This window comes from Gossypium arboreum, chromosome 3, assembly GCF_025698485.1.
Source record: "Gossypium arboreum isolate Shixiya-1 chromosome 3, ASM2569848v2, whole genome shotgun sequence".
Taxonomy (NCBI): domain Eukaryota; kingdom Viridiplantae; phylum Streptophyta; class Magnoliopsida; order Malvales; family Malvaceae; genus Gossypium; species Gossypium arboreum.
The window spans coordinates 95,830,199-95,842,838 of NC_069072.1; the positions used below are offsets into that span (position 1 = coordinate 95,830,199).

General features: G+C 39.9%; 1 long non-coding RNA gene across 1 annotated transcript; it reads right to left on the reverse strand.

Annotated features, from left to right (window-relative positions):
• Positions 1-1,210: 1,210 nt before the first annotated feature.
• LOC128290239 (uncharacterized) lies at positions 1,211-8,176 on the reverse strand. The gene is made up of 2 exons (XR_008279912.1): positions 8,117-8,176; positions 1,211-1,513 (listed from the first exon to the last, which is right to left on the reverse strand). It is a non-coding gene; the product is annotated as an uncharacterized LOC128290239 (long non-coding RNA).
• Positions 8,177-12,640: the final 4,464 nt, after the last annotated feature.

Here is a 12,640-nt window from a genome sequence, read left to right on the forward strand (position 1 = left end):
AATTAGGACTTAATTGCAAAAATAATAATTTCAGGGACTAAAATGTGAAATTGATTAAATATATGGACTTGTATAAGCATGGGTAAGATTCGGCCAAACATGAGTGTTTTGAAACTTTGTGTATTTTGTGTTTTGTGCAATAGGGACTAAATTGTAAAAATCGTAAATGTCAGGGGTAAATTGGTAATTTGTCTATTTATGTGTTTTTGGACTAAATTGAATGAAAATATTTTTGAATGAGGTTAATTTGAAAATGTTTAGATCAAGAACCAAAGAAACCAGATTTGGATCTAGGAAAAACGAAAGTTGTCGACTAGCAACTCCATCCCGTTTCACGACGTCGAAGGTAAGTTTATATGCAAATAGACGTGTTAAATTGTAGTTAAATGTAAATATTATATACTATTTTGTAATGTAAAAATATACATAAGCTATATCCGAACATACTTAAGCTTGATTATCACATTTTCGAATTGGTTTCGACCGAGTTACGATGTCTGAAATCCCGTATGAACCTTAGGAATAGTTAGGCTACGTATGTCATGACATATGTAACACCCCGAACCCGAGACCGTCGCCGGAGTCGAACACGAGGTGTTAACAGACTTCAAACCACTTATTGAGAATTTCCTAGACAAGCTGCCAATCTGTGTACTAGTCGCTTCAAAAATCATATCTTGAGTTTTACAACTCGAAAATCAGTTTTGTAATTTTTCCCTGAAACTAGACTCATATGTCCATATACAGATTTTTTTCTAGAATTTTTTGTTGAGCCAATTAGTACAGTTTATTAGTTAAATTCTCCCCTGTTGCAGGGATCGACTACACTGACCTTTGTGCGTTAAAAATTGGATATCCCCCTGTACAGGGCTTCAATACTGATGCCGTTTGTTTCTATAGAAACTAGACTCAGAGAGGAATCTACACATATATGGAATGACTCCTAATTATCTCTGGTTAATTTACAATGATTTTCCAAAGTCGGAACAGGGGATCCAGAAACCGTTCTGGCCCTGTTTCACGAGAACTTTAATATCTCTTAAAATACAGCTCATATGGTCATTTTGTTTCATCCATATGAAAATAGACCCATCAAGCTTCGAGTACATAATTTTTTTAGCTATTAATTCCACTTCTACTATTTTTAGTGATTTTTCGATCTCATATCACTGCTGCTGTCCGCAACAGTTACTGCAGTAGACTATGCCAATTTCATGAATCCTTCCTTAGTCTTACTACTCATCCATCATACGTGACACAAATTATGGCCACCTTATCAAAATTAAGGTTTCTAAGACTCGTGGCTATAGATTCTAGCATCCCACTCAAACGACCACATAGGCCATTTTCACATGGCTTAAAGTTTACAACCCAAAATTTAACAAAACAAAATAGCTCATACATGCCAAATGTTCTCCTAAGTCGACTAAGAAGATAATACCAAAGATTGCTCGCCGGTGTGATGACTTCGTTGACGGTTACGAACACCCAAAAGGAGACGAGCCCAAGGAACCTAAAATGGGTGACAAGAAAACACCGAGTGAGTTTATAACTCGGTAAGTCATAAGCATTCCACAACCATCCATTAATACAATTATCATAAAATGAAATAATGAAACAAGGCCAAATGTTCCAGCCATACCGAACAATAAAATTGTAACACCCCTAACTTGTGACCGACGCCGGTGTCGGACACGAGGGGTTAACGAGACAAATCCTCTTAAAGTACCGACCAATTTGGCATTTCTGGACAGGCTGAAAAACTGCGTCACCGTCGCCTTAAAAATCATATCTCGAGTTCCAAAACTCGGAAACTGGTTTCGTAAATTTTCCTGAATTTAGACTCATATACCCATCCATGGATTTATTTTTAGAATTTTGGTTGGGCCAATTGGTACAGTTTATTAGTTAAAGTCACCCATGTTACAGGGATCGACTGCTCTGACCTCCGCGCGTTACAACTTGAATATCTTTCTGTACAGGGCTTTAATACTGGTGCCGTTTGTTTCTAATGAAACTAGACTCAAAATGGAATCTGTACATATAAGGCATGACTCCTAATTATTTCTGGATAATTTATGGTAAATTTTCAAAGTCGCGACAGGGGACCCAGAAACCGTTCTGGCCCTGTCTCACGAGAACTTTAATATTTCCCAGTATACTGCTCATATGGTCGTTTCGTTTCGTCCATATAAAAATAGATTCATCAAGGTTCAGTTCCATAATTTACTCACTATTTAATTCTACTTCTACTATTTTTAGTGATTTTTCAATCTCATCTCACTGCTGCTGTCCGCAACAGTTACTGCAGTAGACTATGCCAATTTCATGAATTTTTCCTTGGCCTTAATCATCCATCATACATGACACAAATTATGGCCACCTTAACAAAATTTGAGTTTCTAAGACTCGTGGCTATAGGTTCTAGCATCCCACTCGACGACCACATAGGCCATTTTCACATGGCTTAAAGTTTACAACCCACAATTCGACAAAATATAATAGCCTATACATGCCAAATGTTCTTCAACAACAAAAAACAATACCACAAGATTTCAGCCGGTGTGATGACTTCAACGACGGTTCCGAGCACGCAACAATACGAGTCCAAGAGACCTAAAATGGGTGACAAGAAAACACCGAGTGAGTTTACAACTCAGTAAGTCATAAGCATTCGTCAATCCATCGATAAAGTTACTACTACATGTACAACAAATGAGGCTAGGTACTCGTCCATATCGAATCTATACCATAATACCTCGGACCTTTCGGTCCAATCTCGCACCAATTCATACATCCACATTTCATATTCTACACAACAAGATAATCAAGCATTTTTACACATTAACTCATTTTCCAGCACAACCATACAATTTCAATCATCACATAGATTTAAGGCTTACCAAATTCAACCCCGAGCATGAACATATTTTCTATTCGTCATGAGCTCGAGGTACTTACCCGATCCGCTGTCCGGGATTAGCTCGATAAATGTCGCACACTCAGTGCCAATTGTAATGCAAGAGCATATAGTGAATCCGCACACTTAGTGCTATATGTATTCAACTCGCACACTTAGTGCTATATAATCAAACTCGCACACTTAGTGCTGTACAATTTTAAACCCGCACACTTAGTGCCAATCTTGTCACCGTGTCCATTTATACCCGCACACTTAGTGCCGAGACCAATACCTTATGTATTTTGCTGCCTTTATACATTCAACAATGGCATCATTCCATACACATACATTTCCATTTACACACCAACTCATTTAAACACATTTGCATATATATATTGATCATTTAAATCAACACCAAATATACGCTTAATGACTTACTTTGTGTTGGGTAAAACAGTCCAAGTCGGCTACTCGATGACCTTCGTCTTTCCCTTGCTTGATTCTCCTTCTTTAACTCCTTGAGCTTAATCAATAAATCAACTAGTTTAACCCTCTTGCTAAACATTCATAATTCAATTACACATGCATATGTATGTTTGTATATTCGGCAACCATCCTCACTTATTACCCATTTGGTCAACAATCTAAGCCAAGATAAGGCTTCAATATGGTTGCCTCTAACCGAATACATGCACACCAATCTACTTCCTTTGGCCGAATATGCATGTCTATGTGGAGGCAAATTTTACACTTAATACTACACAAAAAAAACAGCATACATTTTCCTAATTAACGCATTACATATTGTAGTTCTATACACATCTCTCATTTATTTCATAACCGAAACAACATCACAAGCAAATAGACACCTTAAAATAGTATACATGTCATACCAATTCATCATGTGCAAACATATATTCATGTAGGTGCAATGGCGAATTCTCAAGTGGCTTATATCCAAATATACACACATATCCAAAGCTTAAATCTTACTTACCATGCAACATGCATGAATCATACTTATGGATATAACATGGCGAATACCACAACACCATACCGTTTCAATTTGGTCATGGTTAAACAAAGAGCTTAGTATCTCATTCAAAATGCTAAAAAAATCTAAGAATCCTCAATCCACCATCACATGAATCATTATCAAGCTTGATATTTAGCATGCAATGGCATTAACACCATATTCACTTTGGCGAATTTCATTCCCATGACATAACAAAGATTTGAACCATGGGCTAACAAGAACATCAAGCTAGCAACTAAAATATACATGAATCTCATGGCAAAACATCAAACTTACCTTAATCTAGGTACAAGTATGGCCAAACCTCCTCCTAAACCTCTTCCAAACCAACATGAAACAAGAATTCCTTCCTTCTTCCTTAGAATTTTCAGCCCAAAGGAAATGAAAATGATGAACAAAAATTCTTCTTTCTTTCTCCACACTCACGGCAATGGGCATGCATGAGACCATTTTTTTTTTTTTTTTTTGTTCCTTTCATTATTAAATTCCCATGCTCACTATTTTATTTTTTCTTACATACACCATTGTCCCAACATGTTTTATGACATGTTTTTACCCATAATCTCTTGTCATGGCGGCCACTAACTATTAGGGGGAAATTTGACATGCAAGTCCTCCCTTTGACTACATGCACTATTAGGTCCTTATAGATTAGCCTATCACTTTTCAAAAGTGTCACACAAGTCCTACTAACTGAATTCACATGCTATCGGCTAAATCAAGCTTGAAATTTTCACACATTCATAATTACATATTCTAGACAATAAATATTACGTTCAAACATTTCGGTGACTTCGGTTTAGCGGTCCCGAAACCACTTCCGACTAGGGTCAATTTTGGGCTGTCACAACTCTCCCCACTTAAGAAATTTTCGCCCCGAAAATCTTGCCGTAAATAGGTTTGGGTAACGCTCTTTCATAGAGTTCTCGGGTTCCCAAGTAGCTTCTTCTATCCCGTGTTTGAGCCATAACACTTTTACTAATGGAACTCTTTTGTTTCGCAACTCCTTCACTTCACGAGCTAGGATACGAATCGGTTCTTCTTCATAACTTATATCGGCTTGAATTTCAACCTCGATGGACTAATTACGTGTGACGGTCGATCTATAACGTCAAGCATCGAAACATGGAAGACGCTAGAATCCTTTCAAGTTCGGGGCAAAATCAAACGATACGCGATCGGACCGACTCGTTCAGATATTTCATATGGCCCGATGAACCTCGGGCTCAATTTTTCCTTACGGCCAAATCTAAGCACCTTCTTCCAAGGTGAAACTTTGAGAAAGACCTTGTCTCCAAACCGATATTCAATATCTTTTCTTTTCAAATCCAGATACGACTTTTGGCGATCCGGCGACTTTCAAACTTTCACGAATTACTCGAACTCTTTGCTCGGCATCCTTAACCAAATCAACCCCGAAGAATTTACCTTCACTAAGTTCAGTCCAGAATAATGGGGTACGGCATTTACGACCGTATAAAGCCTCGTAAGGCGCCATCTTAATACTTGATTGAAAGCTATTGTTGTGTTTAATTCAATCAAAGGCGATACTGCTCCCATGAACCACTAAACTCAAGGATACAACATCTCAACATATCTTCGAGTATTTGAATTATCCGCTCGGATTGACCATCGGTTTGGGGGTGAAAGGCGGTGCTGAAATGCAACTTGGTACCCAAAGCTTCTTGAAATTTCTTCCAAAATCGCGAGGTAAATCTCGGATCTCTATCCGACACAATAGAAATCGGTACCCCGTGTAATCTCACAATCGAGAAACGTATAATTCGGCTAGTTTATCTAATGAAAATCCAGACGCACGGGATAAAGTGAGCCGACTTAGTCGGTCTATCAACAACAACCCAAATCGCATCCTTCTTACTAGTCGACAATGGCGGCCGGACACAAAGTCCATTGTGACTCGATCCCATTTCCACTCGGGTATCGTGATCGGTGAAGCAAACTCAAGGCACTTGATGTTCCGCTTTCACTTGTTGACATATTAAACATCTCAAACAAAGTCGGAGATGTCCCGCTTCATACCATGCCACCAAAACCGACGTTTCAAATCGTTGTACATCTTCGTACTCCCGGTGGATTGCCATTCGGCTACAATGGGCTTCGTTCAAAATTATTGGAATAAGTTCAATTCTTTGGGACACACAGACGACTTCGAACCTCAAACAATCGTCATCATCGATTTGAAATTCGAGTCCTTGTTCGAACACACTCATCCCGCTTTTGCAACCAACTCATCGTCGACTTTCTCGAGCTTCACGAATTTGACGATCAATAATGGTTTGGCTTTCAATTCACTACTAACACATTGTCGGGTAGGATAGACAAGTGTACATTCATCGTCAGAAGGCAAATAGTGATTTCCGGCTTAAGGCATCCGCAACCACATTAGCCCTTCCCGGGTGATAATCAATGACGAGCTCATAATCTTTTAACAACTCGAGCCATCGCCTTTGTCGCAGATTTAAGTCTCTTTGGGTCATCAAATATTTGAGACTTTTGTGATCCGAATACACATGGCACTTCTCACCAAATAAGTAATGTCGCCATATCTTTAAGGCGAATACGATGGCAGCCAATTCGAGATCATGGGTTGGATAATTTTTCTCATGTGGCTTTAATTGCCTCGACGATAGGCCACAACTCGCCCTTCTTGCATCAATACGCAACCCAACCCAAGTAGGGATGCGTCACTATAAATGACAAACTCTTTGCCCGATTCGGGTTGCACTAGAATTGGGGCTTCATCAAATAAGCTTTCAGTTGATCGAAACTTTTTCGACATTTCTCCGTCCATTCGAACTTAACATCCTTTTGGAGTAGCCGTCATTGGCGTGGCTATCGTCGAGAAACCTTTACAAATCGTCGGTAATAACCGCAAGCCCCAAAAAGCTCCTAACTTCGGTAACATTCCTTGGTGGTTTCCAATCGACTATGGCTGAATTTTGTTCGGGTCCACCCTAACACCGATCGCGGACACCACGTGCCCCAAAAGCTAACCTCTTTCAACCAAAATTCACATTTCTTGAACTTTATGTATAATCGCTTATCTAGTAAGATTTGCAACACTAGCCTCGGTGTTCAAGATGCTCGGTTTCATCTCTCGAATAGACCAAAATGTCATCGATAAATACAACTACGAACCGATCCAAGTATGGCCTAAAATTCTATTCATTAAATCCATAAACACCGCAGGGCATTAGTGAGCCCAAACGGCATCACCAAGAATTCAGTAGTGACCGTACCTCGTTTTAAAAGCGGTTTTGGGTATGTCCGATTCTCGGACCCTCAACCGATAGTACCCGACCTCAAATCTATCTTTGAAAACACCGAGGCTCCTTTAATTGATCAAACAAATCGTCAATTCGTGGCAATGGATATTTATTCTTTATCGTCACTTTATTGAGTTGACGATAGTCGATGCACAACCTCATGGTTCCGTCCTTCTTCTTCACAAACAATACAAAGCGCCCATGGAGAAAAACTCGGTCGAGCGAAACCTCTATCCGTCAATTCTTGCAATTGAACCTTCAATTCCTTTAATTCCGTTAATGCCATACGACACGGGCTATTGAAATCGGCGTAGTACCGGTACAACCGATGTCGAATTCCACTTCTCGAACCGGTGGCAATCCCAGTAACTCCTCGTGGAAAACATCTGAATACTCACAAACCATTGGTACCGATTCGAGTTTCCTTTCCGTCTCTTTACTTCCAAACACATACGCAAGGTATGTTTCACACCCTTTTCACATACCTCCGGCGGTCATAGAAGATATTATCATTGGCGCTCCTTTTAAATCGATGAGACTCGACTCGGACTACCTCATTATTTGCACTCCTCAAATCAATGGTTTTCCTTTTGCAGTCCACCACTGCATCATGTACGGTCAGCCAATCCATACCAAGAATAACATCGAATTCATTAAATGGTAGAAGCATCAGATCGGCCGGAAAACAGGATTCTCGAATTATTAGGGGGCATCTCTTGCACACTTTATCAACGAGCACGTATTGACCCAAAGGGTTTGACACTCGAATTACGAACTCAGTAGACTCAACAGGTAGAGTCTTACTGGATGCTAAGGTTTCACATACATATGAGTGAGTAGAGCCGGGGTCAATCAATGCAATCACAATAGTATCAAAGAGAGTAAAAGTACCAGTGATAACGTCAGGGGAGGATGCCTCCTCTCGTGCGCGGATGGCATATGCTCTAGCAGGAGTACGGGTCTCGGATCGGACAGCCGTATTAGAGGCTCCTCTCTGATTACCACCCCTACCTCCAGAGATTCTCGGGGGCCTACCTCCAGCCGTCGTTCCACTAGGTCTTGCACCTTGCGTCTTATTCCTCTCATCTAGCTCCGTGCAATCTCTAATGAAGTGGTCCTTCGAACCGCATCCATAACAGGCCCTATTAACAGACTTACCCCAACATTCACCTAGGTGTCGTCTTCCACATTGGGGGCATTCAGGTCTCTCTTGACGATTATTGCCGAGTCCGTCAATGGTCGGGCTCTAATGGAAATTCCTGATCATCCTCGACTTCATCGGTGTCCTCCCCGAACCTCTTTGATCGAGAACGGAGCTTTACTCGTCGATCTTTTACGGTAATCTCTTGCTTCAAATTCAGCCTTCTTCTTCTCCTTCCCAAGTTCTTCCGCCTTGCGTGCTCGTTCGACTAGTGTCACGAACTCCTTTATCTCTAAAATTCCCACTAGTAACTTTAACTCTTCATTCAATCCTTCTTCAAATCTTTTGCACATCGCAACCTCATCAGCCACTCACTCCTGAGCATACCGACTAAGTCTTACGAACTCATGTTCAGATTCGACATCTGATCATCCGCCTTGCTTGAGTTCCAAGAATTCCTTACGCTTCGATCGATGAACCGTTGACTAATGTATTTCTTTCGAAATTGGATTGGAAGAAATCCCAAGTAACTCGTTCATTTGGGACTATGGAAATTAAAGTCCTCCACCAATAGTAAGTCGAGTCTCATAACAAGGATATAGCACACTTAAGACATTCGTCGGGTGTGCATGACGATTCATCTAACACTCTAATGGTGTTATCGAGCGTAACTCGGCCTTTTCGGCATCATCGTAACTATGGCCTTGAACTCCTCGCCCCACGCTTCCTAATCAAGTCCACGGTGGTTTACTCACCTCACAGGATCAAGAATCGGAGGCATTGCGGGCTCTTGGGTGGAGTATTTAAATTCGGGAATGGTTGGACAGCCGGGTTGGTTCGGGCATATTATGCGACCCACTCATTCATCATGGTGAAGAAGGCTTGTTTCGCCTTCATTTTGATTATTCGCGGATGATCGAGGCTCAACGGGCGGTGTCCCTTGCGCAGAGCAGCCGCTACACTTTCAACGTCATCCGCCAAGGGTCTCTCTACCCGGGTTCCATTGCTAATCAAAACAAAAATTCCAACCGTCAAGTCATCACATTATTAAGCGCTAACAATTTGGCATGTATAGCTAGACTCACACACGCTATGGTAGTCCTAGAACCGACTAAACCATAGCTCTGATACCAATAAAATTGTAACACCCTAACTTGTGACCGACGCCGTGTCGGACACGAGGGGTTAACGAGACAAATCCTCTTAAAGTACCGACCAATTTGGCATTTCTGGACAGGCTGGAAAACTGCGTCACCGTCGCCTTAAAAATCATATCTTGAGTTCCAAAACTCGGAAACTGGTTTCGTAAATTTTCCCTGAATTTAGACTCATATACCCATCCATGGATTTATTTTTAGAATTTTTGGTTGGGCCAATTGGTACAGTTTATTAGTTAAAGTCACCCATGTTACAGGGATCAACTGCTCTGACCTCCGTGCGTTACAACTTGAATATCTTTCTGTACAGGGCTTTAATACTGGTGCCGTTTGTTTCTAATGAAACTAGACTCAAAATGGAATCTGTACATATAAGGCATGACTCCTAATTATTTCTGGATAATTTATGGTAAATTTTCAAAGTCGCGACAGGGGACCCAGAAACCGTTCTGGCCCTGTCTCACGAGAACTTTAATATTTCCCAGTATACTGCTCATATGGTCGTTTCGTTTCGTCCATATAAAAATAGATTCATCAAGGTTCAGTTCCATAATTTACTCACTATTTAATTCTACTTCTACTATTTTTAGTGATTTTTCAATCTCATCTCACTGCTGCTGTCCGCAACAGTTACTGCAGTAGACTATGCCAATTTCATGAATTTTTCCTTGGCCTTAATCATCCATCATACATGACACAAATTATGGCCACCTTAACAAAATTTGAGTTTCTAAGACTCGTGGCTATAGGTTCTAGCATCCCACTCGACGACCACATAGGCCATTTTCACATGGCTTAAAGTTTACAACCCACAATTCGACAAAATATAATAGCCTATACATGCCAAATGTTCTTCAACAACAAAAAACAATACCACAAGATTTCAGCCGGTGTGATGACTTCAACGACGGTTCCGAGCACGCAACAATACGAGTCCAAGAGACCTAAAATGGGTGACAAGAAAACACCGAGTGAGTTTACAACTCAGTAAGTCATAAGCATTCGTCAATCCATCGATAAAGTTACTACTACATGTACAACAAATGAGGCTAGGTACTCGTCCATATCGAATCTATACCATAATACCTCGGACCTTTCGGTCCAATCTCGCACCAATTCATACATCCACATTTCATATTCTACACAACAAGATAATCAAGCATTTTTACACATTAACTCATTTTCCAGCACAACCATACAATTTCAATCATCACATAGATTTAAGGCTTACCAAATTCAACCCCGAGCATGAACATATTTTCTATTCGTCATGAGCTCGAGGTACTTACCCGATCCGCTGTCGGGATTAGCTCGATAAATGTCGCACACTCAGTGCCAATTGTAATGCAAGAGCATATAGTGAATCCGCACACTTAGTGCTATATGTATTCAACTCGCACACTTAGTGCTATATAATCAAACTCGCACACTTAGTGCTGTACAATTTTAAACCCGCACACTTAGTGCCAATCTTGTCACCGTGTCCATTTATACCCGCACACTTAGTGCCGAGACCAATACCTTATGTATTTTGCTGCCTTTATACATTCAACAATGGCATCATTCCATACACATACATTTCCATTTACACACCAACTCATTTAAACACATTTGCATATATATATTGATCATTTAAATCAACACCAAATATACGCTTAATGACTTACTTTGTGTTGGGTAAAACAGTCCAAGTCGGCTACTCGATGACCTTCGTCTTTCCCTTGCTTGATTCTCCTTTTTAACTCCTTGAGCTTAATCAATAAATCAACTAGTTTAACCCTCTTGCTAAACATTCATAATTCAATTACACATGCATATGTATGTTTGTATATTCGCAACCATCCTCACTTATTACCCATTTGGTCAACAATCTAAGCCAAGATAAGGCTTCAATATGGTTGCCTCTAACCGAATACATGCACACCAATCTACTTCCTTTGGCCGAATATGCATGTCTATGTGGAGGCCAATTTTACACTTAATACTACACAAAAAAAACAGCATACATTTTCCTAATTAACGCATTACATATTGTAGTTCTATACACATCTCTCATTTATTTCATAACCAAACAACATCACAAGCAAATAGACACCTTAAAATAGTGTACATGTCATACCAATTCATCATGTGCAAACATATATTCATGTAGGTGCAATGGCCAATTCTCAAGTGGCTTATATCCAAATATACACACATATCCAAAGCTTAAATCTTACTTACCATGCAACATGCATGAATCATACTTATGGATATAACATGGCGAATACCACAACACCATACCGTTTCAATTTGGTCATGGTTAAACAAAGAGCTTAGTATCTCATTCAAAATGCTAAAAAAATCTAAGAATCCTCAATCCACCATCACATGAATCATTATCAAGCTTGATATTTAGCATGCAATGGCATTAACACCATATTCACTTTGGCGAATTTCATTCCCATGACATAACAAAGATTTGAACCATGGGCTAACAAGAACATCAAGCTAGCAACTAAAATATACATGAATCTCATGGCAAAACATCAAACTTACCTTAATCTAGGTACAAGTATGGCCAAACCTCCTCCTAAACCTCTTCCAAACCAACATGAAACAAGAATTCCTTCCTTCTTCCTTAGAATTTTCAGCCCAAAGGAAATGAAAATGATGAACAAAATTCTTCTTTCTTTCTCCACACTCACGGCAATGGGCATGCATGAGACCATTTTTTTTTTTTTTTTTTGTTCCTTTCATTATTAAATTCCCATGCTCACTATTTTATTTTTTCTTACATACACCATTGTCCCAACATGTTTTATGACATGTTTTACCCATAATCTCTTGTCATGGCGGCCACTAACTATTAGGGGGAAATTTGACATGCAAGTCCTCCCTTGACTACATGCACTATTAGGTCCTTATAGATTAGCCTATCACTTTTCAAAAGTGTCACACAAGTCCTACTAACTGAATTCACATGCTATCGGCTAAATCGAAGCTTGAAATTTTCACACATTCATAATTACATATTCTAGACAATAAATATTACGTTCAAACATTTCGGTGACTCGGTTTAGCGGTCCCGAAACCACTTCCCGACTAGGGTCAATTTTGGGCTGTCACAATACCATA